Here is a 5,717-nt window from a genome sequence, read left to right as displayed (position 1 = left end):
TGAATATCTCAACCTCATTTCCATTTTCATCACCCACAAACATCCTCATATTGCATAACTATTTCGCTTTGCATTGGTGTCCCATAATGAATTTATCGTCGCAATGAAAGCATAAACTTGTCCCTCGAGCTTTTGAAATCTGCATCCATGAGGCATCGGTCCGACATTTCCTTTTTTATTGTCATCGACATGGTACCCGTTAGAGTGATCGTACGTGGTGAAATCTTTGCACTTCTGACCCCAAAGCTTTTGCCCATTTCCATTTTAGGGTTTCTGACTTAAGCTAGGCCTTTTTCTTTTTTTCTCTCTCTTCTCGAGCTATTTCTTTATTTTCTATCCTTTGGGCCTTGTCGATTACTACATCTAATGACATGGATTCCTAACACTCTCTCGACCTTAATCATTAAGTCCAGGCCCATGACAAATGTTTCCAACAAGACTTCATTTGTAAGATGCGACATTGGTGCCATCATCTTCTCAAAAGGACTACAATACTCTTCAATCGTTGATTCTTGCTTAATCCTTCGGAATTGTCCACTGACGCCCTCTCTCTAAAAGATTGGGATTGTAAGACCCGCACCTAAGTAGAAGGTTATTTTTTTGGTAAACAAGAGTTTTGAAGAAGGTTTTTGAAGAAGTATTTTGTTAAATGATCGTGTAGGAAATTGAGCGATCGTGTAAGAAAGCTAAACAATCACGTAAGAGGGTGAACAATCGTATAGAAAGTTGAATGATTGTGTAAGAGGTCGAACGATTGTGTAGAAAGCTAAATGATCGTGTAAGAGGTTATAGGCAGAAAACAAAAATTTAAAGAAGTCTTTAGGGTATGTGGATCGAAAGCTTTGTAATTATCAAATTAGTGGAGTTGGATTCCAGATGTTAGCCATGCAAAAACTTAAATTTCGACAAGTAGAAGGTGTAAGCTCAGAATTAAGAGGTAAACAGTGAATAGATATTATGGAATTGGATGTCTCAAAGTGATTTTGTCGATAAAAAGGGAGAATTAAAGGTGAAGTTCATAAGTTATTCATAGAATTTCTCAGAAACTTTAGACTATTGGAGAAAGGAAGAGTTCAAGCTAAGGGAGAAATTTCAAGTTTGTGAGTGATTTTTCTTAAAACTATTTAATTATTTGATTTCCTTTTAAGTTCATTGCTGTTATGTAAAGTTAAGTGATTTCAAAGGAAGTTCTGTAGCTATTGTTTGTGAATGATTTGAGTTAAATGTTTAAGTTGTTTTATGAATAGTTTTCAAAGCATGTGATTTTATTAAGGTATTTATTTAAGCACGGTTGTTTCCTGAGAAATGTTTAAGGTTTATAAGATAAAAGAGTTTATCAAAGTATTATTATGATTAAAGGCTTCCTTTATGCAAAAAGGTAAGGGTTTGATGGTTATGTTTAAAGGTTTGTTTTATGAAAGAAGGATTCTTGAATGATTGAAGTTTAATTGGTTTTATAAATATTTTTTTGGAACCAAGATTAAGATATCTCAAAACAACTCTTAATAAGGTAGGATAAGGGGCGCCAAGGAAAGGTAAAGACACTTATCTGTAGAATCGAGTTAAGAACGCCTACCTCACAAGAACAAGGATTAGGGATGTCCATCTTTAAGGTTAGGAGTTGGTATTAAGTAACCTCTACACCTCCGAGGAGTAGATACTTGACTTTTGAAAAGGAAGAAAAGGGATTTGACTTACTGTTTCTTAATTGTTTGTCAAAGTTAAGGCATTTATGCTATCTTGATGTTTATTGTTTAAAAAGGCTTATAAAAAGTTATTTAGAAAATCCTATATGTTTTATGAAATGAAGCGTTGAGCCTGTATTTATTAAAAGAACATGAGGTATTGTTTGAATTGTATTCCCCGAAAAGGTTTTCAATGTATCACTCACTAAGTTCAACTTAAGTTTTAAGTTTTCCCTTCCCCAGGATTCAGGCATTAAGGCCAAGATCAAGTTGAAAAGGTGAGTGATCGTTGAAGGTGAGCGACCGGATTGTAAACTAAGCGATCTATCAAAGAGCTAAATGATTGGTCAAGGAGTTAAGAGATTGTTAGAGGTTGAAGAATGTGAAAGCATTTTGGATTTCTTTGTTGAAATCTTGTGCTTAGGATTCTTGTAAAGTGAAATTTATAGTTGATAAAAGTGAAGTTGTGTTGTTTTCCATTGTGTTGTTTTCGGTTGTGTTATGGTTCTGTTCTTTATCATTTAATAGCTTTCTGGCATTTCGCATTCGTGTCAAGATTGCCCAAGTCACGTTTTGTGTTGCACAACAAGTTTAAGGACACATGTAATATCACACCCCCTCCCAGACTACCTACTAGCTTAGACCGAAATATGGCGTGAAGCCGACGGACAACGCTTTTCTTTACCTGTATCTGTCGACTCTGCTTAAAACTTTAATATGATGAACTTGTCAACCTCGTATATGAACTATTATACATGCATGAAATGTATGTCAGAAATAACTAATTTCACAAGTAAACCTAGAGACAGCTTAACCAAAATATAACCGACAAAGGTTTATACAACCATAACTCCTAAAGCTTACACTAACTGTGGAGTATCTATATCATACAAAGATATATACATTATAATACAACAGACTCTATGCACAACTCTAACCACATACTGGCAATCAATATCGAAACTTCAGCAGACTAAGGCAGTTTATCAGGCACCGAGAACTCGATCTCTAACTGGAAAGTGTGTAAAACATTTTGGAAGGGTAAGCTATAAAGCTCAGTGAGTGACTCAGTTTAAAACTAGAAATTTAAAAGTAAGAGCACGTGAAAGCTTACACTTATAAATCTGTTTATACAAGTCGTAAACATAGATGTATAATCATGAGAATAGCTTCCTTAAATACTCAGTATATACGTCATTGAAATTTAGCAAGGCCTATCAAGTATATCAAAATATTTTAACTAACATGACAAATCTACGTTGTGTAGGGTACACCCAGTACAACAACGTTTACAAGCTCTACGATGTAGTGGCATCCGCCCAGCACTTCCATCGTCTTTGTTGTAGTGGGACCCACCCAGCACTCACGACAACATTGTTGTTACGGAGTACACTCAACGTCAACAACGAAATCTAACCTGTGTGCACACGGTACCATATAGCCTCGAGCTCAACACCTCAGTCATGTAGTTAATGGAAACATCAGAAAAATCATATGAAAACATTAAAACATGCATGCTATCCTTTTCTTTCGTAAAGCTTAAACTTGCTTAGATTATTTGTGAAAAGCTGTAGTTCCTAAAACAAAACTTGGTAACTCATACTTTGTTTGAAACACAGTGGTTCAAATAATTTCCAGATATTCAATAATCACGTGCTAGCATAAACATTCAGTAAGAATTCTGGTCTTGAAACTCATACTTGAAAATAATCATGGACTTCAAATGATTTTCAATGCTTTGTAAATAAACGTGTAGATCAGTCAACCATAGTAAATATTTAGGAGAAAGAAAATATTTTAAAAAACTGGTTTTGGTCACTTACAATCTTGGACTAGTTTCTCGATGTGTAAATCCGACCTATTTCCTCTTGGCCTGTCAAACAACCAGAATCGAGTATTATAAACCTAAATATTACGATCTTCAAATTTTATGTTTAACATGGCTCACTAAGGATAATGCTAAAGAAGTCCATCTTAAAACCAATAAACCATACTCAACACTTCTCGAAATTTTCCACATTCACAGCACAAAATTCAAATGATCATAACTTTTCCAATACGTAACCAAAATGAGATTTATTTATATCAAAATCTTCATTTTGAGGTCCTCTAAAACTTACCTCCAGACATGTAAATCTGATTCCCTGTAAATAAACTCAGATGACCCTCGAAACAGAACAACTTCAATAATCGCGCGCACACGATCCCTTTAACTTGTTCCTACAATATAAGTTATTTTTAGTCATTTTTGGTTCACGATTTCTTCATGAAATTTGTAATAAATTGAATAAGCTTTTCAACCATACCAAATAGAGATCCTAACTCCATCGGTACTCTTAGAAAAACAAGAAAAATCATAGACCTCTTGAAATCGCGTGAAAACCAGTTACCCTGTTTTCTTCATCAAAAATCACCCAATGAACATCCGAATTTACTCAAAATTTATTCTTAAAATTTGTTTGAAAATGAATTAGCTTTCAGAAAATGTAAACCTCACCTCTTAATGTTTTTTGTGTAGCTCGGAATCAACAGAACATTAGAGGTGTGCTGTGTGAATCAATTTCTACCAAGGATGAAGCTTTGTTTGCAATTCCCTTGTCTTTCTTCAATAAAACTTCTTGAACCTTTTCTTCTTTCTTTCTCAGCCTTCTTTCCTGGAAATTCCTCTGAAATTTGGTGCAGAAATGGTGAAAAAAGTGGTGGAAATGGATGGAGAAAACCTTGGCGGTGGAGGGAATAGAAGAAGAAAAGTAAAATGAAAATTTTCTTCTTCTTTTTCCTTCCTTTTATCCTTTCTTTTCTTCTCTTTATTTTACTTAATAAAAACTTTATATATATATAAATAGATATATATATATATATATATATATATATATATATATATATATACACACACACTTAATTTTCATTTTTCTTTTATTCATTTCACATAAAAAAAAATAAAATAGACCAAGAAAATATCGGGTTTACATGCAAGGCGGGGCGTGACAAGGATTGATTCAGCAACTATTTTTTCAAATCATGAATCAAATCGTTCAAGTCCTTGAAGGATTCACAATCCCCTTTATCCCTGTACTAATTCAAGCCTACTCCCTCAAAACTAATCACCGACATTATCAATTTTTTTTTTTATCTGATAGTTAGAAATACCTCTCGGCTTGAAAGAGTCGGGCCTTCGAGTCATCGCCTCTAAAAACCGACATTTCAATCGTTTTAAACTTGCTCCAATCAGCCACTTCCTCACCTATCTTAACTCCAGCACTCTCCTCCACCTTGTCCCTTTTTTGGTCTTCTTTCTCCTTACTCTTTTTAGACGAGGACCCACTCACAACTTTCGAGACCTAGCGCAGTTTCCGATCATTGCCACCTCAACCAATAATGTTGAAGTCGATTTCAACAGAGGTGCTACCCCTTGTTCTATTCTAGGTGACTTCTCTACGCTGCTTTTGAGACTAATGATCTCTTATTCCGTAGCTTTGAGTTTCTCCTCGATCTTTTTATGTGTCATCTTTTTAGCTTTTTTTCAGAACAAATGCTTTGATACCAATATGTAATGTATTTCTCTACTAATACCAGTAGTAATATCAAAAGAGTGCCAAAAGGCTACAATTCATTAGAATGCAGAGAGCTAACCTCCCTTTCCACAAGACTACTGGTTTTCTTACCAAAAGCTTACCCTACCGAGCGACGTCTTATTCTATATATAGGTATACCACTTATCACTCCCATAAGACCTGTGGTCGCCATTATAACTAACTTTCGCTCATGTTACCCATTTTGCCCCTAATAGATTATTTCAATATAATTGGGCCCTAACAGCTGTTTGACTGTGAGCACTCATATATACAAGGGTATAAGCGGGAAAGAAAACTAGTCACTCTTCTGTTGAAATCATGAGTCAAAAATTGTTCATACTCCCAAGATTTTAGACATTTTTCATCACAGATGTTTATTTGGAGCTCTATAGCATAATTTCCCAAATAATAATCTATCCATGCAGCCCACAGTTTAAAAGGTTTAGTAAAGAAAATC

The 5,717-nt window shown here is 34.7% G+C and overlaps 1 long non-coding RNA gene across 1 annotated transcript; it reads right to left on the bottom strand.

The window, feature by feature from the left end:
* Nucleotides 1–2,770: 2,770 nt before the first annotated feature.
* On the bottom strand, nucleotides 2,771–4,492 carry LOC107990657 (uncharacterized). Its single transcript, XR_001762348.2, has 5 exons — nucleotides 4,183–4,492; nucleotides 3,992–4,076; nucleotides 3,806–3,905; nucleotides 3,509–3,558; nucleotides 2,771–3,102 (listed from the first exon to the last, which is right to left on the bottom strand). It is a non-coding gene; the product is annotated as an uncharacterized LOC107990657 (long non-coding RNA).
* Between the last annotated feature and the right edge of the window lie 1,225 nt (nucleotides 4,493–5,717).

This window comes from Cucumis melo, chromosome 2, assembly GCF_025177605.1.
Source record: "Cucumis melo cultivar AY chromosome 2, USDA_Cmelo_AY_1.0, whole genome shotgun sequence".
Lineage (NCBI taxonomy): Eukaryota > Viridiplantae > Streptophyta > Magnoliopsida > Cucurbitales > Cucurbitaceae > Cucumis > Cucumis melo.
This window is presented reverse-complemented; position numbering and strand designations above follow the sequence as displayed.